The sequence below is a fragment of the Chenopodium album genome, chromosome 6 (assembly GCF_948465745.1).
Source record: "Chenopodium album chromosome 6, dcCheAlbu1.1, whole genome shotgun sequence".
Taxonomy (NCBI): Eukaryota; Viridiplantae; Streptophyta; class Magnoliopsida; order Caryophyllales; family Amaranthaceae; genus Chenopodium; species Chenopodium album.
In genome coordinates, this window is record NC_137839.1 from 47,164,848 (window position 1) to 47,187,537 (window position 22,690).

Here is a 22,690-nt window from a genome sequence, read left to right on the forward strand (position 1 = left end):
TGTAACAATTCTTCACATCCGGCTTGAAAGTGAGTTCAATTGTCACTTATCATTTCATGTGGGACTCACTATCGAAAAATAATATTCCTCTCGATAAAGAGTGCTACATGTTTTGCAGTGAGTTTAGCGTATGATTGTGCTTCAACCCACTTTGTGAAGTAATCAATTGCTAATAGGATATATTCATGGCCTCCTGTTCCTGGGGGAGTGACTTTGCCAATGATGTCAATTCCCCTTGTAGAGAATGGCCATGGCGACGTATAGGTGTAGAGTAAGGATGGAGGAACATGTTGTAAATTGGCATAGATTTGGCACTTAGGGCATCTTTTTTCATATTGATGGCAATCCGTATTCATTGTAGTCCAATAATATCCTTCTCGCAATATTTTTTGGACTAACATTTTGCCATTTATATGAGTGCCACAGATTCCTTCGTGGACTATTCTCATTGCTCTTTGTGCATCCTTTTTCCCTACACATAAGAAAGCTCGACCCTTAGGTACCCTTTAATGTAGCTCGTTGCCTATGAGTACATATTGAGAAGCCAAAAGTCTTAATGCTCGTTTTGCTCTTTTGTCAGCATGGGGAGGGTATTCTCCTTTGGTGACATAATTGAGTATATCCGTGTACCACGATTCTTCTTCTTCTTCTTCTTTGTCTTAGACTTCTTCGTCGTCTTCTATAGCCTGGATGTATGCTGGTTTGTGCCTTTTCTCTATGGTTAGAGGCATCTGCTCGATTTCCGTGGGAATCCTAACCATTGAGGCTAGTCTTGCCAAGGCATCAGCAAATTGATTTTATTCCCTAGGTAAATATGTGTATTCTACCTTCTCTAACTAATCGGTAAGAGTTTCCAGATAGGTTTGGTAAGGGGCTAGACTTTCGCTCCTTACTTTCCACCTTTTAGATATTTGATTGATAATCAAAGAAGAGTCTCCGAATATCCTTATCTTTTTTACTCCCAATGCTAAAGCTGTTTCAAGGCCTACCACGCATGCTTCATATTCAGCAACATTGTTGGTAACGTCGAAATCAAGCTTTATGGAGATTGGAACATGCTCTTCTTTAGGTGATACTAGTAATACTCCAATGCCACATCCCTTTTGGTTTGAGGCTCCGATAGAGTATAAGGTCCAGGTATCATCTTCAGTGACCATTAAGTCTTCATCTGGAAATTCATTATCTTGTGTTGGCGTCGAGTCTTCTATTGGAAAGTCTGCTAGGAAGTATGACACCACGGATCCTTTGATAGATTTTTGTGGCATAAACCTTACATCAAACTGGGCTAGATTTACTATACATCTTGATATGCGTCCATTGAGTGTAGATTTCTCAAATAGATACTTGAGTAGATCTAATCGGGAGACTATGAAGACGGTATGCACTAGCATGTAATGTCTTAACTTGGTTGTGGCCCACACCAAGGTGAGGCACAACTTCTCGAGTGGTGTATAGCGTGCTTCGTATTCGAGCATCTTCTTGCTTAGATAGTAGATTGCGTTTTCTTTTCATTCTACTTCTTGTGCTAGCATAGCTCCCATTGTCTCTTTGGTAACCGTCAAATATAACCTAAGAGGTATTCCGGGAAGTGCTGGTGCTAATATGGGAGGGTTTGCAAGATAGGCTTTGATCTTTTAAAGGCTTTTTGACACTCGTCATCCCATATCACTGATACATTCTTCTTAAGCTTTTTGATGATTGGTTCACATATTGTTGTCAATTTTGATATGAACCTACTTATGTATTGCAACCGGCCAATAAATCCTCGAATCTGTTTCTCAGTCTTGGGCGGTGGCATTGACATGATTACTTTGATCTTGGTTGGGTCTATCTCTATTCCTCGAGAGCTTATGATATAACCCAAAAGCTTACCTGAGGTAATTCCTAAAGCACACTTAGATGGATTCAACCTCATATTATATTTTCTTAGCCTTTCGAAAAATTTCCTTAAGGCTACTTGATGGCCTGGACGGTCTTTTGATTTCACAATCCTGTCGTCGACATATACCTCGACTTCTTTATGCATCATGTCATGGAGTTAGGCAGTTTCTGCACGTTGTTAAGTAGCACCCGCATTTTTCAATCCGAATGGCATTACCATGTAGTAGTAAGTGCCCCATGGTGTTATAAAAGTTGTTTTCTCCATGTCTTCTTCTGCCGTGAGAATCTGGTTGTAACCTGCGTACCCATCCATGAACGAGAGGAGCGTGTGATTTGCCGTGTTATCTACCAGAATATCGATGTGTGGCAAAGGGAAATCGTCCTTTGGACTTGCCTTATTTAGATCTCGATAGTCGACACACATTCTTACCCTTCCATCTACCAGAATATCAAACGTTGGCGACCCATTCGGGGTATTTGGATACCTTGATGAAACCTGCAGTTAATTTTTTTCGGACTTCTTCTTTTATTTTAAGAGCTACGTCAGGTTTCATTTGACGTAACTTTTGTTTTACGGGTTTCATTCCAGGAATTCGTGGTATAGTTTTTTGAGCTATTTCTCTATTAATGCCTGGCATATCCTCGTATGACCAAGCAAATACATCGATAAATTCTTTAAGTAAGTTAATTAAATCGGCTCTTTTTTGTTCATTTAGTGTTAATCCGATTTTAACTTCTCTTTTATTGGTTGAATCATTTGAGATATCAACCGTTTCGGTTTCTTCAACTATCGGTGTTTTCTTTTTGAGTGTTTCCATTGCTTTAATAAGTTCTTTGTCTTTTTCATTGTTAGTTAAGCAATGCTCGTCATCTTTGGTTAGAGAGGAACACAAGAATTAAGGAGAAGGAGAAATATTATTATACTCTGAGATCATTACATCAAAGAGTGATATGTCCTCGCGGACTTGATCACTAACTATTCTAGGAGAAGAAATAGGAAGGGAAGGTGCTATAGACCTAGAAGACTCTATAGGGAGGGACTGCGACTAAGACTCTGACTCAGACGATTCTTCAAACATTGGTCCTTGCCCTGTCATGATGGATATTTTTCTTCCGCTCGAAGTAGTCACCTTGATAGTCTTGCGCCACCCTTGTAGTGATCCTTCAGCTGGAGTGATTAGCTTCGAGGGATCGAAGCTTTCACTTTGTAGGACTGTCTGAATGAGCGAGGAGTTGTCTTCTCTGTAAGTTGTCTCATTATTTTCTCGCCCAAATAGTAATCCCATGATGTTAAAGTCAAAGCACGGGGGTGCTTTTTCCTTGTGGACAGGAGTTGGGATTTCATCTATGAAATAACAATCCAAGAAAATCTCAAATCCTGGTTGCCTTATGTCGTTTACAACAAGTGGCTCGGGAAATTCATGGCATGGATAGTCCTCTCCTTCTTTTATTAATTGGCCATTAAGTGTAAGAGGGTACTAATCCATTGGGATTGCTTTCTTTTGAATGCAAGCGTCTCTACGTGCCTTTCAGTTTTCCTGGGCTCGCTTGAGATATTTCCGAGTCGGTTCTAAACCAAGTCCGAAAGTGTCTAACTTAGGGATGCCAGATGACTCCAGCGACTTTGCTATTCCTTTCTTCTTTCCTAGGGTCATCCCAGGAAAATGTCCTTGTTTCTTCAGCATAGCATTTACAACCATGTTGGAATGGGGGTCATGGCAAAGAGGGGTCCTTTCATCTTCCTGAATTAAGGAGACTTCTTCGTTAAAGCCCCATAAGTCTTCATCATCCTCGTCGTGCTCCACATTAATGATTGGATTTTCTATAGACTTGATCCTCATAGGCGAAGCATCGATTGTGATAGGAATTCCCCCAACTATAGATTTTACTTGTTGGTGGAGAGATGAGGGGACGACCTTTAGGTCATGAAGCCAAGGGCGCCCCAACAGTAAATTGAACGAAGCTTTAATGTCTACAACTTGGAAAGTAGTAGTGTGTTCTATTGCTCCCTCCGTTACGTTCATGGTAATTTTACCAAGATCTTGACGTTGAGTGTTGTCGTAGGCCCTTATTCCTTGTGTAGACGGAGTTGAATCTTCATCCCTTATGCCTAGCATCCTCGCAGTTCTAAGTGGGTAGACGTTGATGGCCGATCCATTGTCTACAAGAGTCATAGGAACATTCATTCTCTTGCAAACTACTGTGAGGTTTAATGCCTTGTAATGTTTGTCACCTTCTAGAGGTAAATCCTTGTCAGAAAAGGTGATCAAATTAATTGGACTAGGAAGATCAATTGTAAGGAAGTTGGCTAACCTCTCAGGAGTAGTGTCAGAATCTATCCCAATTTTGTCCAAGGCATTCATTACAGCCAACCTATGTTCTCGAGATGTTGCCAAAAGTTTCCATACGTTTGTCTCAACTTTTGTCTTCTTAAACTGCTTAACGATATCATTGTCTTCAGTAATAGGTATGGGAACTTGTTGTGTGGTCGGCATAGGTTGTGTTGAAATGGGAGGTTGCATTCTCCCGAATCTTGTGAGGACGTCTATCGATGAGCCTTCTTCAGCCCAAAAGTTATCCATGGCGTACGACACAGAAGGTGGAGATCCTACTATGTCTTTTAAATTGACGTCTTCTTCATCACTGTCCCAAACTCCATTAATGGTTGCATCGTCTTCTCGTGGAACTTGGACTAGTTTCTTTTCATCAATCATTTGCTGAACTAAATCCTTGAATTTGAAACAGTTTTCGATAGTGTGACCCCCTGATTGATGATACTGACAGTAATATCTATCTGTCCTTTTCAATGATTCGAATGGTCTTGGTTCGAGAGGTTTGATCTCGCCACTCTCGGAGAGCATTTCGAACATTTGTGCATATGGGATTCCAATTGGAGTGTAAATTCTATTACTCTTCTTGAGTCTTTCACTGACTTGTAAAGGAAAACGCTTTGCCTCATAAGTCGTTCTCATGGGTGTGAATTCTTTCTAGGGTTCATCTTTCAGGAGTGGAACCTCGTCATATTTCTTTTGAAGTTCTTTTATAGCTTTGAGAGTTTCACGTAGCAAGCGCAACCCTTCCTTCATAGACAGTGTGAGCGATTGTATGTATTCTTTACTTGCTGGTTCTCGAAGGCTATCCATGGTATTGAAGAATATCTTCTCGTCTTCTTCAATGGTATGGATTTCTTTGACTGGTTTAATGAGAGACGAGGGGTCAACCTCGTTTTCCTCATCAGAGATTGCCAAGGCATGAGCGAGAGGTGCATTATCAATGCTTGGCTTCTTACTGGCAGGGAGAAATGGCAGCTTGTTGTTATCGATTAAGTCTTGGATAACTTCCTTAAGCTTCCAACAGTTTTCGGGGAGATGACCCCTACCTTGGTGATACTTACAGTGTGCATTGGGGTTCCAATTAGCCGACCTTTTTTGACTGGTGAGTCTCCAAATGGTCCAATAGGAGTTATAAGACCTTTTGCATTTAATCGATCAAATGCGGTGTCATAACTCATGCCAATAGGAGTAAAGTTTCTCCTAAATGGTTTCTTTTGTCCTTGATTGTTCATAGCAAGGACTTCTCCTAAATTAAAAGTGCTAACGTTGTTTGAGTGGGTGGTTTTGGAAGAAGAAGGATTGTCGTTCTTCTTTCCTTTCCAGCCACTATTGGAGTTATTGTTGGCAGCTTTTAACTTAGCTAGGTCGCCTTCAATATTGATCTTAATGTCGTAGACGACCTTGAAGGTATGGAGATTATTTTTATACTTGAGATGCTTGGAATATTTTTCTTCAAGGTTCTTGATGAACAACCTTACAGACTCCTTTTCACTTGGTACCTCTATCATCTTAGCTAAGGTTTTTCTCCATTTGTTAAAGAAAGTGGTGAAGCCTTCGTTCTCTTTCTGCTTGAGGATTTCAAGTTCCCTAAGGTCAGTCTCAACTTGAATGTTGCACTTGTATCTATCAACGAAAGCATTTACTATGGACTCCCAGGTAGAGGTCTTTTCTTTCTCGAGGGAAAAGAACCATTGTTGGCAAACGGTCTCGAGAGATAGTGAGAACAGAGAAGGGAAAACCTTCTTATCAATACCCTTAATACTCATTATCGTTTCGAATGCTCTTAAATGAAAATAAGGATTATCAGTTGCTCTGAATTTCGGGATGTCGTTGGCATTGAACTTCTGCGGAAGAAGATCTTTGTCCACCGAGACCCCTTGTGAAGTAAGTCCTTGAAACTTGTAGTCCCTAGATAGCTTGCTTAGACTCTCTTGCATGAGGTCCATCTGTTGTTGTTTCACTAGATCATCAATCTTAGAAGTGAGGAGCTTCAGTGTTTCAGTCACGGTAACCAGTTGGTTCCTAAGCTCATTGACTTCTTCTTGTGTTGCCATTATGGTCTTAGCTTTCCTCTTACGAGCTATGGGTTTGTCGAAAATTTGGACTTGTACGAAGAGGTTGTCTTTTATTAACCGTCCTTCCTTTCTTGACCACGCGCTGTAATTTAAACCATTTTGTGTTTTAATTACTTGACTCAAATCGACTTGACTTTACGGTTTTTAGAAAAAGAGAAAATAAAAAGTAGGTGCATATTTTTGCCAAAAATAATGTACATATTTATTTTTAGGGAACTATACATATTTATTTTTAGGGAACTAAGCATAGTTTTTAAATTGGAGGACTAATATCCGACTTACCCCCCTAAAAAAATGACGGAAAAAACGCGCATGCAAGACTCCCTTAGACATGGTCAAAGTGTGTGTATTGCTGTGTGCGTTGATTGTAAGTGGCATGTTTGGACTCTTGTTTAAGACCATGGGACTTAGTGCCTAAACTCGATTAATGACTCAACCAAGTACTATTGACAGCGAAAATTAACCGAATTAATTAGCAAACTGGTTAATTAGACACTAGGTAATGACTTGACCAATAATCCGAACTGTCGACAAAACGACAGGACTGGCGTCACATTGTGTAGTGTAGCGCCAGACGACAGAACTGTCGCCAGGCGCCACACTTCACAGAGTGGCGCTACAGTCCGGACTTTGGCGCCAATGCTAGAGCTTCAATCTGGGACTGTTTTCAGTGTTATTAATCAACAGGGTATGCCTAAAGTCGTACTAGGTCAATTCTGATTAAAAAAAATGGACTTTATTAACTCAAATTAATTAATTAATTAGGCAAAGTTCTTTAAGTCATTAATTTATTAAATCTCAACACAAGTCAAACAAACGATTAAGAAAACATAGAATATATGCACAACAAATAATGCACAATTAGTCAAGTAGGCACAATATGATGCAATGAGTTTGCAACCTAACCATGGCTCTAGTTCTCTAAAGTTCAGGATATGGTTTAGTCAATAAAGGGTCCATGGTTAATTGTCCAGATGCATCGCGCGGAAGCCCAACCGTGAAGGGTTGACGCGAGTGGATGGGACACCGCGAGTTTTAGATAAAACTCGCTTCCATGGTTTGGTGAATTCAACAATCTTGGATGTACCCTTTGTTGCTTAGAGCGTTCAATCAGGTAGATGGAGCATGAATTCCTAGAGGGTTATGTCCATATGTAGAATACATATAGGTTTCAGAAAAGTGAGAAAAACACAATCAGGAAATTAGAACGCATATTTCTTGCTCGGTATCGGAAGAATTTGGCGCCAGCAAATAGAGCTTGGCGCCAAATTTTTAGCTGTAGCGCCTGACGCTACAGTTAAAATTCTGGCGCCAATGCTCTGGCCCCTGGCGCTGATTCCTACATGCCTCAGAAGCTTTCTGTGCTTGATAAAATTTTCCAGTTTTGCGCAGTGTTATTTCGGTCCTAGTTGTGAAAGATATTTCTCAAATTTCCTACGTGTAAAATCCTATGTTTTTAACTCATTACGGATGGTCTTTCCAATGAGATCTTTTTTATGCATATGACAATAATGTTAATCAAAATTACGCACATGAAATACTTAGAACGTTACGAGTCTCATCCACTCATTCTAAATAATTGTCGAAACAAATTCAGGAATTAAAATAGAAATCCTCCCCTGTGGAGTCGCCAAAAACTGTAGGGAATAATTTCAAGCGTTAATCCCCTAGCTTGAACCCCACTGTGATCATACACTAAAGTACGGTGGCGTCTAAAGGGAAAGAAGATAGAGCAAAAGAGTCTCCAACAAGTTTTAGGAACTTGTAAATCGTTCACAGGGTGAAGGTTACACCCCTTAACGATCCAAGAGATCGTCAACTCCATAAGGTCTTGAACCAAATAAGGGTTCGGGGATGAAGGTACAAATCTAACCTAAATGAGATTGAACTTGCCTTAATAATAGGCCTCTACTTTATTTTGATCGTATTCATTTGCGCTTTTTGACTAACATGCAATCAATAGGGTTAACTCTAAACCTGCTTATCTATGTTGGTTGAATATTAATGCACAAATAAATCATTATTGGCGATCACTTTAATTATAATCAAAATTAACCCTAAACAAGATTATTAATTATCTTATTAAGCGTGATTACAAGTACAAATTCCCTTTAAACATGCATAAAAGGTGTGATTAAGTAATAACAATAAATATCAAACAACATAATAATCAAAATAATAAAATTATAATCATAACAATCATAATTATAACAATTATAATCATAAATCATAAAGTATAATAAAAATAATAATCAAAACAATAATCATCATAATAACAATCATATTAATAATAATTATAATCATGTTAAAGCATAGCAAGATCTTAGGCATGATACTAACAAGAGTAATAACAAACCCTAGCATGTCACTAAGCATCAAAAATCAAATCTTTAACCCTAACATGATACTAACAATCATAAATATTAGGAAGAACATAGGAAGCATCATACTTTTAATCATACTTGATATTAAAGTTACCCTAGACATGATACTAGGAATCAAAATAACAATCTAAACATGAACTCTATATCATAACATTAATAAAAACCATTAAAGTACTTACTTTGATGCCTCGCACCTCTTTCTAATAACAAAATACACACGTTAGTAACTTCAAGAAAAATAATAAACAAAACAATTAAATCAAATAATGGAAATAGAGATTTGGGCCCAAACCCTCAAAAATTAAACCTCTCACGTCTAGGGCGAAGGCAACTTCGAATATGGCTAGGTGTTTCTAGATCTAATGAATGCGGAATTTTTATATTTGAGAGAAGCTAGTTTAGAAAAGAGAGAGAGAGAGCAATAAAGAGAATCTTGATGAGAGTTGGTATAATGAAGAGAGAAAACTAGTTATCAAAAACGGAGTTTTTAATACGTTATATATAAAGAAAATCAGCCAAAAAGATAAAATATCAAAACAGAGTCTGGCGCACATAAAACAGAGTTGGCGCCAACGCCGGACATTGGCGCCAGGCCCCAGCATTAGCGCCAGGCGCTAGGCACTAATGTCTGGCGTTAGGCGCTAATCCTTTTTTTGACGCGTTTTCTTAAAATCAGATAAAAATTGCCGTACAGGAAGATAAAATCGTATTTTCGTCAAAAATGCTCTTTGATTCTAATTAAAACTCTAAAAAGTCAACAAAAGTCAATTTATCAATGCTAATTGCATTAGGAATGAAAAGAACCTTCTAGAAGAATCTAGAAGACTAAAACAATTCCTTATTGCATTAGGAATGATAAATCTATATTAGGCCCTCCCCTAGATCATTGGGCCGCATATAAGGCTCAAACCGGGATTCAGTTTAGTAAATTGGCCATAACTTCCTCAATATTCATCGGAATAGGGATTATAATATATTGTTGGAAAGCTCTTGTCAAGCCCCATCCAAATACACTACTATTGGACTCATATCATAGACCAACCAACCTGGATTGGCTGTTTTCTTAAAATAAGTTTTCAAAAAACAGAGAGAAAAGAAAAGAAATTAAAACTATCCGCAACACTAAACTTTCCACACTTTCACTTCATTCGATTATGATTTGACGTGAAAGGTACTCATCACCGGGTTTGGTCTTGGGGAGACATAAATGGGTGTCTACATAAAGAGAGAAAATTTACTCCATTTCCTGTAAGCTATAAAGAATTGTTAGAAAAATTAAATGAAAAAGGCTTACTCGCGCCAACAAGGCCAACACCACCCACTCCACCAGAAAGAAGATTTCCTCAATGGAATGACAATGCTTATTGTGCTTATCATAGAGGCGTTGCACATGATCTGAACGTTTCTATGTTTTAAAGCGCAAAATACAAGATTTAGTAGACAATGGGAGAATTCCCACGCCTAAACCTAATAATAATGCATACCCTTAGGGATTTTTCACATCAATGAGGACAATATGGGAAGTGATATGTTCAATCCTTTGGTCTATATCACACCTACAGGAGAACCTCTACCCACAATACTCATAGGGGCAACTAAGAAGTATGTGGACTATGGGACGACAACTTTCAAGACTTATATGTCTCTAAGTATGCCCCCGTCCCACGTCCATCATGTTTACAAAATGAAACAAATGGAGCGCTTGATTAGAATCATTTCTTGGGGAAATCGCAAGATTTATCGAATCTCTCCTTGTATGAACAATGGCATCAAGCACAACTCATGGAACATCTTAAAATGGAGGCACATCCAAAGCCTCTAGAAGAAATTTGGTTTGTAAGTCCTACAACTAACCCAAACGAGATATATCATTTAACTCGTTCTGAGCGAGTCTACCAAGCACCACCACCAAATGAATCTTCGACCACACAAAATCAAACTCAAGGTCAAGTACAAAATCCAACACCACCTCCACTCAAGGTCGAAGATCCATTGGTCAAACAACTTTGCCAATCCAAGGCAAGTGTTAGCATTTGGGAACTCCTAAGTACTTCTAAAGAACATAGGAATTCTCTCATGAACGCTCTAACGGCTTTGTCTGTAAGCACAGACACAACCCCTCAGGATCTTGTTAGCTTGCTTGCTAGCGAGAAATCCGACAAATCAATCATTTTCACTAATGATGATTTGCCTTCAAAAGACACTACCCACAACAATGCATTATACTTATCTGTGGGATGCAAGGGATACAATATCCCTCTAACTTTGGTAGACAATGGGTCAGATGTAAACGTATGCCCATTACGAATGGCAAAATACTTAGGCCTAAATCCAGAAAGAGATTTTTAATCAACAACACAAAGCATTAGGGCCTATGACAATTCGAGTAGATCGGTGTGTGGAAATGTTAAGCTACCAATTACCACAGGACCAATTTAAAAGATGGTTAAATTCCATGTTATGGACATAAAACCTACAATCAACCTTTTACTTGGACGTCCTTGGATACACGATCTTGGTGCAATACCATCCTCACTTCATCAAATGATTAGGTTGAACTATCAAGGGCTTCCTATGACTATACATGCTTCTCCAATCAAAATAGCAATAAATGATCAATCACTCTTAGAAATAAACCATGATAATGATGAAGAGGACATGTGTGGATTCGCCGCGGAGCCAATCTACACAATTGAACTGGAAGAAGACTTTGAAGAACCATTAAAGCTTGATCCATATTCAGCTCGGATAGTAAACAACATCTTACTCAAGAGTAGTTACTTTCCTGGGATGCCTTTGGGAATAGGAATGAAGAAATCTCTCTTACTTCCTATCTTAAAGAAAAGCTTCTCCTTTGGATTGGGATATAAACCAACCAAAGAGGAATTGGAGTCTCACGATGCAAAAAACAAACACATAGAGACAATAATAAGAATGGGATAATCACTTTACTCCCATCCTATCAACAAACCCTTAATGGGCAATTCATTAGGGAGGGAGAAGATTACCCATGCTACGACTATCTAGAACCCTTAGTTATGGAAGGAATCAAGAAGCCTGGATTTGAAATATTTCATGATTGCTACTTCTTCAATGATGATCTTAGTATCGTTAAATCAAAACACCCAATTCTAGAGTGCTATGATTGGCAAGCATTTAACTTGCTATTTGGACTAGAGAAAAATTATGTCGCTACAATGACCAATCAAAACGCCATTCAAGAAGAAGCTTTTGACCCAACCTCGTTGATCACCCTTTCAAACAAAAATTTTGAGCATGGATGGAGGAAATCTTTCAAATGGAACAATCACAAATGCAATAAGCTGAAAGTCGTCACAGGCGAAGGGAAAATATTTGAAGAATCGGACGATGAATCTATGAAGATCCCAAAAAGGATTCTTCTCTTAATGTACTCTCTTTTGATTTTAATAATATGAGCTCTATTTCCGAGTATATGCCTTCTCTTGAATCTTTTGAATGCTATAACAATCAATCTAATGAAGATGATAACATTAATAAATTGGTTGAACTAATGAATGAAAGAGAACAAAAGAACCCTATCGTTGAAGAAACTGAAATAGTTAATATAGGAACTAATCCGGAAGAGCGATCGACCCTCATATCGACGCTCCAAGAATTCAAAGACGTGTTTGCTTGGTCATACAAGGACATGTCTGGAATAGATAGGGAAATTGCGGAACATACCATTCCCTTGAACCCTACCTCTAACAAGTATAACAAAAACTTCGACGAATGAAACCTGATGTCGCATTAAAAATAAAAGAAGAAGTTCAAAAATAGTTAGACGCAAGTTTTATTCGCGTATGTAATTACCCAGAATGGGTAGCGAACATTGTCCTGGTCCCTAAAAAGGATGGATGAGTTCGCATGTTTGTCGACTTTAGGGACCTTAATAAATCTAGCACTAAAGACAATTTTCCTCTACCATATATTGATATATTGGTAGATAACACGACTGAACATGCGATGTTATCCTTTATGGATGGATACGCAGGTTACAACCAAATTTTAATGGCAAAAGAAGACAAAGAAAAGACATTCTTTATTACACCTTGGGGTACGTATTGCTACACAGTCATGCCATTCGGTTTTAAAAATGTAGGAGCTACGTACTGAAGAACGGCTACGACTCTCTTGCATGATATGATGCATAAAGAAATAGAAGTGTATGTGGATGATATGATTGTTAAGTCCAAAGATAAAATGGGACATGTAAAAGCTTTAAGCAAATTTTTTACTCGCATAAAAGAATAAAAAATGCGATTGAATCCACAAAAATGCGCCTTCGGAGTAACTTCTGGCAAGTTACTCGGATACGAAGTAAGCACACGTGGCATCGAGATCGATCCCTCCAAAATAAAGACAATTGTTGACATGCCTCCCCCTCAAACAGAAAAAGAAATTATTGGATTCCTTGGCAAACCACAATACATTAGTCGATTTATCAAAAAATTGACTATGACTTGTGAGCCAATATTTAAGAAATTGAAAAAAGAAGAGAAACATGAATGGGCCTATCAATGCTAAAAGGCCTTTGAGAAAATCAAAGATTATCTCAAAAGTCCACCAATTTTAGCACCACCAGTACCCAAACTACCTCTTAGGCTATACATTACAGTTACAGACACAACCACATGTGCCATGTTAACAAGAGGTAGAAAAAGTCAAGCGTGCAATATATTACATAAGTAAAAAATTCATCCAATATGAAATAAAATATAGCACCTTGGAAAAGACAAGCCGAGCATTAGTGTGGGCAACCAAAAAATTACGCATTATATGTTACCACACACTACTCATGTGATTTCTCAACAAAATCCGATAAATTATTTGTTTGAAAAACCAACCATACAAGGAAGGATATTTAAGTGGTTGGTAATGTTGGCCGAATTCGAGTTAAAATATATTCCTGAAAAATCAATGAAAGGAAAAGTAATTTCCGACTTTCTGGCACAACATCCAATTCAAACATGTCATGCAAAAACTAGTCATCTTTCGGATGAAGAGATTCTCATGACACAAGATGAAAAATGGGTAATGTACTTCGACGGTGCGCCCAATAAAAAAGGATATGGCGTAGGAGTGTTACTCATAAGTCCAGAGGGAGCACATACTCCAATCTCTGTTAAACTAGACTTTGAGGTTACTAATAATGCCGCAGAATTGGAAGCGTGCATTATTGGATTAGAAGCAGCAGCTTGCATAGGTGTGCAAAAATTAGAGGTATATGGAGACTTCAGTCTGATAATAAATCATATACTAAAAAAATGGAAAATAAAGAACTCCACAATAATATTATACCAAGCACACCAAGAGCAACTCATCGAGCATTCTGAACATATTGATTTTAAATAACTCACAAGGGATGACAATCAATTTGTCGATGCGTTAGCAAAATTAGCCTCAATGATCAACATTCCAGATCACTTAAATATGATGCCATTATCCGTTGATAGAAGAGAAGAATCAGCGTATTGCAATGCAATAGAGGAAATAAATGACATCGAAGGAGTGATAAATGACTTTTATGTAACTTTTAGGGTATTTTTATGTTTATTTTCTGGTTTAGTTTCTAATATTTTCCCTAGTTTTATACTTTATTTCGCTTATTTTCTTATTTTCCTTATCCGATCTCTATTTTGAGTATTTTTGCTTTTCTTATTAGTTTTTAGTTTATTTTTATAGTTTTAGTTAATAATTTCCCACCTCTCTTGTTTTATTTATTTTCTTTTAGTTTCTAGTTTGTTTTCTTTATTTTATGTTATTTCATTTAATTTTATTATTTCTTTAGTTTTAGTATTTTATTTTACTTTATTTATCTTTTTTTATTTTATTTTATTTTATCTTTTGATAATCCCCTCGTGTTCGGTTTTTGGTTGTAGGTGTGTTTGGGTTGACGCTCGATTTCCATGTTCAAATCAAGTTCCAAATTCCGGGTTTGAGTCAAATGTGTCCAAGCCAAGCGTCATGGATGCTGCCCCAAGCTGCTCAATTTGCTAGCCCCTTATCCTTCTCCCTTGCCTGCCACAAAAACCTCTACAACCACCACCACCTCCAATCAACCCACGCATCCACCACGCCAACAATTTGCAGCCATCCGGAGCAACCCAAACCACCAGCAATCACAACCGCATCAACCAAACCACCAATCAGCAATCGGTGCAACTCACAACACTCCAACTCCCCTGCTCCAACTCTTCTTCTCATGCAACCACCAATCTAAGGCCACCGCCAAAACTGCCAACAACCACCTCTAGCCACGCAAACACCACACACACCAGCCAAGTTGCTCCCAATTCCAAACAAACAACAACAATTTACCACCGTCAAATAACCGCAGCGTCGCCAGACACTCCACAACAGCCCCCTGCTTCACCCCGTAGCTCCGGAGCCACTATGTTGCCACTAATTGGAGTCCCATTCACCGTCACACACTCACAAACAACCTGTAACAGAGCAGCCACCGAATTAACAGCCACCGTCAGCCACCAATTAAAGCCGCCATATACAACAACAACCCCCAATAAGAGGAGCCCGTAACCTGTCGCTCCAATTCAGCTCAATTTTCGATACCCTTTAGAGCGGGTTGTCACGGGTCATCTCCCACACCAAGGATGGGCGTCAAGAGGGTCACTAGGCAGCAAGGCAACAATCGGGGCCAGGGGGCTTGCCTTGGTGCTCAGGTAAGCACTTCCCCCTAAAGAGCTTTATTTAGCACCTTGCTTGTAATCCTAGTGATCACCCACTTGACAGTAACACAATAATGGGTCGTTTGGAGACCCAAATGAAGTCCAAATGGGCCCAAATTGGGCTAAGGAAGACGATGGTGGTGTCGGTTTTCCAAGATGAGGTCCCGAATTAAAAGTTTGTGCAGCAGGTAGTCCGGAAAACGCGGGAAGCTTCTAGAAGGTTCCGGAGCTATCTACGGGGTTCTTTTGGAGGAGTATTCTAGAGGGGATGTCTCTAGAATATTCAAGGTTCATCTAGTGCATCTTAGAAGTCTCTAGGGTCTTCTATGTATGTACATTTTGTATGTAAAGTTCTAGAATGTTCTAGGTTAGTCTTTAGCATTCTAGGCTTAGATGTGTGTAGAAACCTCCATGTATCTATGTTCCTTTGGAGGTGGGAACTTTCTAGATTATTGTAGTCTAGAACTCTCCATTTGATGAGGTTAGGAACGTTCTAGCGATAGTTTGTAAGTAGGGAGGAGCACTATAGTCTCCAAGGCATCATTTGTACATTCAAGTTGAGAGCAATACAAAAAGCATTCCAAAGCACTTGTATTCTCTTGCAACTCAATCGCTTTCCTTCAAACACTTAGAGTGTGTGAGGAAAACTAAGGCACGAGGGTGCCAAGTGAGTGATCGGGCATACTAGCAAGGGTGATAGCTTGTGTGCTCAATTGTCTACGACACTTAGTCGTAAATTCGGACTAAGGCACTAAGGGTGAGTGCTTAGTTCAAGCAAAGGGGACTTGTTAGCACAAAGGGATCGTGCTAGCAAACTTATACTAGCAGCACAAGGAGTTGTGCTACGTGGGCACAAGGAGTTAGTGCAAAGGAGAAAGCCTGACTCGTCTTACAACGGACTGTAAGCGGGTGGCGCACGGTGCGTGACTAGGGCAAAGTAGTCGGCACGTGACAGGGTGCTCTGAATTCCAAAGCGGCCGCTCTAATCTTTCACAAGAAGCTGTAAGGATTAATGAAGTTCGACGGTCATGATTGCTTTAATTAATTCAACGGCCGCGATTTAGTTATGCTTGATGAGGATTTTGCTGATTGATGTTGATGAAGGGTGAAGATGCGTGCGATGGAATTGATGATGCGAATCAGAGCAACCACGAGTAAGGGGAATTGGGGGTCTGATTGTTTTTCGTGAGATTTGATTGTTTTTCCCCTTTTTAATTTCTTTTTCCTTTCTTTCCTTTTTATTCTTAGTTTTGTCATTTAATTAGTTGAGTTAGTTTTCTTTTTATTTTCCTTGTATTATAAGTACCCCTTTTAGGGTTAATACTCTCTTAACTTTGAACAACCATTTTCTTAATTAGTTTTAGGAGAGATTCTCTCCCTTAAGGTTAGAGTAGATAATTTTTAGTGAGAGAAAGTAGATTATTGCTCAATTTTCTTCCAAGTATTCAACTTTGCTCAAGTTTAATCTTCAATCAAGCAAGAATTCAAGTTTTCATCTTTCATTAATTCTTTCTTTAGTAATTTCTAATCCTTTCCTTTAGCTTTATTTATTTACATTTATTGTTACTTATTTTTGTTAATCTTATTAGTTCATCTAGTTGTTATTGATTTCATTGTTTTTAATCATGTTTTGTTTTGAGTTTCTTGAGTTTGTTTCTAGTTTTGATATTATGTTTATTCTCCCTTCTCTAGGCTAATATTTTAGCTAGGGTAAGGGGGTGTAAGATATGAGTTGATATTGGATGAATGATGATGGTTGGATTGTACTTATGACATAAATTGTTGAAAGAAATGATTTTTAATAGCTTGAGATTATTCGTGCACTCTATTTGATGTTTTCTAGTTTAAATGCATGAAAGTGATTTAAACTAGATTAAGATCATATCTATTTTAATGATTGCATGAGAATGAGTTATTAAAGTGGAGTTTTTATGGATTGTGTTTCTTTATTCTCTTGATTTTATTGTAACTAATATGATGCATGAGAATGATCCTTATTAGTGTAGACCTCTTTCATTGGTTTGCCTAGACTATTGTATGAGAATGAATTGTTTAGGTAGAATCTTGTGTTCTTTGGCATGTGTTTCATGATAATCATTATTATTCCCGTATCCCTACCGTCATTTTCCCTTGATTTAAATCATCATTTTCTTGCTTATTAGTAGTTTTAGTGTGCTTACTCAACAAAACCAACAAAAACAATTCCCTTTTTACTCTTGCATTAGTGATTATTGATGTCCAATTAGTGTGCTTCCCTAGTGGTTCGACCCTTTACTTGCCACTAACTAGTTTGGTGTAAGTTTAGGTATTGTAAATGATTAATTTGATTAGGGTAGTAGCTTAATGACTTATCTTATCCCGATCAAGGAGACAGTCCCTGGTATGTTCATAATCTCCAATATATTACTCATGGCACCTATCCCGAAAATACTTCATCGAAAGACTAACGAGCCTTACGAACACTTGCGGCCCAATATAGTCTATTAAATGGTCAATTATTCAAAAAAGGACCTAATGGTCAAAGTTTATTATGTGTAGACCAACCGGAAGCCACACGCCTTATGGAAAATACTCACAAAGGTGTTTGCGGACCTCACATGAATGGTAAAATGCTTTCAAAAAATATTTCACGTCAAGGGTACTATTGGTCCACTATGGAACATGATTGCATACAATATGTTAAAAAATGTCCAGAGTGCCAAATGTTCGCTCATTTACAACACCTCCAACCATCAGAACTATACAATCTTACTTCCCCTTGGCCTTTTTCAACTTGGGGAATTGACATAATTGAAATAATCTCTCCAATAGGAGCAGGATGGCACGAGTACGTATTAGTAGCCATCGATTACTTCACAAAGTAGATTGAGGTTGCGTCTTACGTGAATATCAGTTCTAAACATGTCGCAATGTTTCTCGAATAAAACATATTTTTTAGATATGGAGTGCCACATGAACTAATTAGTGACCAGGGATCTCAATTGAAAGCTGAAGTCGAGACCCTCTTAACTCGTTATAAAGTAAAACATCATCACTCATCCCCATACAGACCACAAATGAATGGAGCTGTAGAGTCGGCAAATAAAAATATAACAGTCATCATTAAGAAAATGGCAAAAAATTATAAAGACTGGCCGAATAAACTACACTTCGCATTATTGGGTTGTAGAACGTCAATACGAACATCAATAGGAGTAACTCCATACTCCTTAGTTTTCGGAATGGACGCAGTTCAACCAGTCAAACTGGAAATACCATCCCTACGCATCGTACTTGAAAGTAAGCTACCGGAAGCTGAATGGGTAAGAGCGAGGTATGAAAAGCTTTTATTCCTCAATGAACGATAATTAAGAGCTTTGCATCATGTACAAGTATACCAAAGGCGCATCGCGCGTCATTTCAATAAAGAGTCAAACCTAGAAATATAAAAGAAGGTGACTTTATACTAAAGAAGGTTAGGGGTCCACCAACCGATCCAAGAGGGAAATTCAAACCTAATTAGATAGGTCCCTAACGCGTAATTTAAATCCTATCAAGAGGAGCCGTCAGATTAATGGATATCGGAGGAGCTGAAATTCGCCAATTAATAAACATTGATCGACTTAAGAAATATTACATATGAAATCTGGATAAACTCGTTCACTCATACAACCATTTTTAATTAGCATTCAATTGAAAGATTCTAAGTGTTATGCATTTTACCGAATAACGGTAAAATGCATAACACTTGGGGGGGTGTAATTTTGAAATAATAAACCGTTCTAAGTGTTCAAATTTTTTCGAACATCACGAAAAAATCTTCACACTGGGGGGGGGGGGGTATTAATACAAAATTAATTTTTTTTTCTCGAGACATTCGTAGCGCAGGTGTCAATAGTTGCGCGCGGATGTCATGCGCAATAGATTTCATTGCGCGCGACAGGCTCGCGCAACTAAAGATGTTGTGCGCGCCACCTGATGACAAACTGTGAACCCGAATTTTTACGTTTGATGAAATTGCGATATCTTCTTGCGGCAAAAAGAGGTTGTTTCTTAAATATAACATATACTCGGAAAATAAAATTAAACTTTGATTTAATTCTTTTAAACAAGGTTTAATTAGATTTCATTTAATTTCTACCTAAGAGATTACAGAAAATAAAAAATACATAATAAAAAAAAACATTAGAACTAAGCAAAGACCTAATTTCGTAATGTGAATACGTAGCCAATGTTTATGATTCAGTCATATCAAAATATAAAAATATAAAGCTCATTTTATTTCATTCAAATTTCAAAAGAGAGACATTGTTGAACTAGATTGTAAACGAAAAAAAAAATAGTAGTGATTACACATTATTCGAAATAAACTAATGATAAAATTGTGTAACACTCTAAGGTTTTACTGTGTCCTCAATTGTCACAGACGATGAAGGAGTAGTTTCCATCGCAGTATTTTCAGAAACCTTTGAGCTCTCCCCTACACTCTTCTTCTTCACCCAAACATTGTTTTTTAATATAGGGATTGGGGCCTTTGCAACCTATTTTCCTTTCCCTTTGACTATAGGAGCTTTCTTGCGGGTATTTGGTGAAGGTTCTTTAATTTTTACACCTTGTTGCGCGGGTTAGGAGGGAGCTTTCCTTTTTATTTCCTTCGAACAAGCCTTAGGGGATAAGAAGTCTAATTTTCTTCTCACTCCTTTGTTTTGGCCACTAGGAGGAGTAGTAGTGGTTGAATTCATCAAAGGCTTAGGTAGATTACGAGCGGTGTCGGCTTGAAGTTGAGATCGAGCCTTGTTTAATTCGCCCTTATCCGCCGCATTCATCCAAGCTTTGTAAAAGGAAGATAATGTGTTGAAGCATAAAGGTTTTGATGATGAGGAACTTACACTAAAGCAAACTCAACTAATAAAGGTTTTCAAGTGTTTGATTAGTTTAGGTGAAGTTGATCATGGTGATGGAAGAAGTAGCTGGAACTAAGAAGACATGAAGAGATCTTTATCAAAGAAGTTAAACAAATCAGAGGAAGAATTCTCTAACAAGAACTAGTTCTCTAACAAGAACTGAGTTCCCTAACAGGAACGTTCCTTAACAAGAACTTGAAGACAACAAGCTGAGATTCTTTGGTGGAACTTAACAAGCTTGGAGCCCAAGTAATCTGGCTGAACAAAAGCGCGGCGCAACTATTAATTTAGTTAAGGCTTTTATCATTCTAGATTATTGTTAATACGTTAAGTAGGTTATTGCACAAAATTTATTAGAAGCGTGACAAGTAAGCTTGGTAAATAAAATAAAACGGAAAATAATAAAAGATAGATTTTAGGAAAAAAATTTCTAAAAGTTTTATTTTTAAATCGGTTTGTTAAAAAGATAATTCTTTTTAACAAAATATATTTTTATCTTTATTTTCCGGAAAAGATTGTATTCATATGATTTACATAAAACCGTGTTTTAAAGGTAAGTTAAATTAACTTATTTATCTTTTTAGAAAACCTAATTTCTATACGAGTGTGACTTGTATAAATAGTAGAGAGCAAAATGGTTTTAGGTTTTTGTGAGTTTATGTGTGAAGAAATCTCTGTGCGTAATTGAGTAAGTTTACCAAGCTTCTAACTTGTCATATTAGTTTCGGATTTCGTGAATTGCTTGCCTAACATACTAGGTGTCGTATTCTTGTATTGGGTTGGGTTATTTGGGTGTGATTATCGTTTATATCATACACAGTTTTGTAAGCTTCGTGGTGAGGCTGAGTGTTTGTACTTTGGAAGAACGTGTAGTACTTTGAGAGTACGAGTGAATCTAAGTGTGGTGCTTAGGTTGGGTAGGATAGGGTCCTATCAAGTAGCAATTCCAGTGAGGAACTTGTGAAACTAAAGGTTCGTGTCTAATAGGTTGTAACTTGGTGTTTGCCCTATTATAGTGGAGTTTGTGTGTTTGAAATCCCTAAGGCAGGGTCGAGGTTTTACTTCCAGTTGGGCCCTGGATGGTTTCCTCGTAAAATCTGTGTGTGCCTTTAAGTTACTATATGCATTGTTTATTAATCCGCGAAAAGTAGACATTAGGAGCTCGATACAATTCACACCCCCTCTTGTATTAATCGTCTCAACTAACAATCGGTATCAGAGAAAGGTTCTCACGTGTAAGAAAATAACTTTGCTGAGTAAGTTCCTGGAGAGATGAATTACAAGGAGAAGCTAGATGAAGAGTATTCCACCCAACGTCCACCCATGTTCAATGGTAAGTTTTACACCTACAAGAAGAACATGATGGAGATCTTTATTAAGGCAGAAAATTACCAGGTTTGGCGTGTTATTGATACTGGTGATTTTTAAATAACTGCAACCAATGACAAGAACGAGGTAGTTCCTAAACTTATTTCTGATTATGATAAAGAAGACTATCAGAAACTTGAATTAAATGCTTTAGCTATAAAGTATTTGCACTGTGGACTTGGACCTCATGAACATAATCGTATCATGGGATGTAAGTCTGCAAAACAGATTTGGGAGCTAGTAGAGGCAACTCATGAAGGTACCAATGAGGTAAAACGTTCTAAAATTGATTTGTTGATGTCTAGATATGAAAGGTTTGAAATACAATCAAAGGAATCTATAGAGGAAATGTTTACTAGGTTCAATGATATTATTAATGAACTGATTTATCATGGCAGACACATTCTTATTGATGAACAGGCTAGAAAGATCTTAAGGAGCCTACCACAAGATGAACGATGGAGATCCAAGGTTACTGCCATGCAAGAAGCCAAGGACTTCACGAAGTTTAACATGGAACAACTAGCTGGATCATTGATGACTCATGAACTTCACTTGAGTTCCAATTCTTAAAGTTCCAAGAATAAGAGTCTTGCTCTTAAGGCCCAAGACTTAGAGGAATCGGAAGCTGATGAGGAAGAGATGGCAATGCTAGTTAGGAAGTTCAAAAGGATGATGAACAACAAGAAGTTTGATAGGAACAAGAAGTTTGCAAGTTCCAAAAACACAACTTGTTTCAAATGTGGGTCTTATGATCACTTCATTAAAGATTGTCTTCAACCAGATGGTGAGAAAGGAAAGACTAAGGGCAAGGAGCAATCCAAGGAGTCAAGAGTCTATAAACCTTACTTCACCAAGGACAATGTGAAGAAAGCCATGTTAGCTGCATGGGGAGATTCTGATTCAGAGGAAGAGGAAGATCAACCGTCAGAAGAAACTGCTCATCTATGCTTGATGGCTAAGACTGATGAAAAGGCTAGATTGGAGGCGTTAGAATCTGAGGTATGGTTTTCTCAAAAAGAACTTAGACATTTCTCTAAAGAAAACTTAATATTT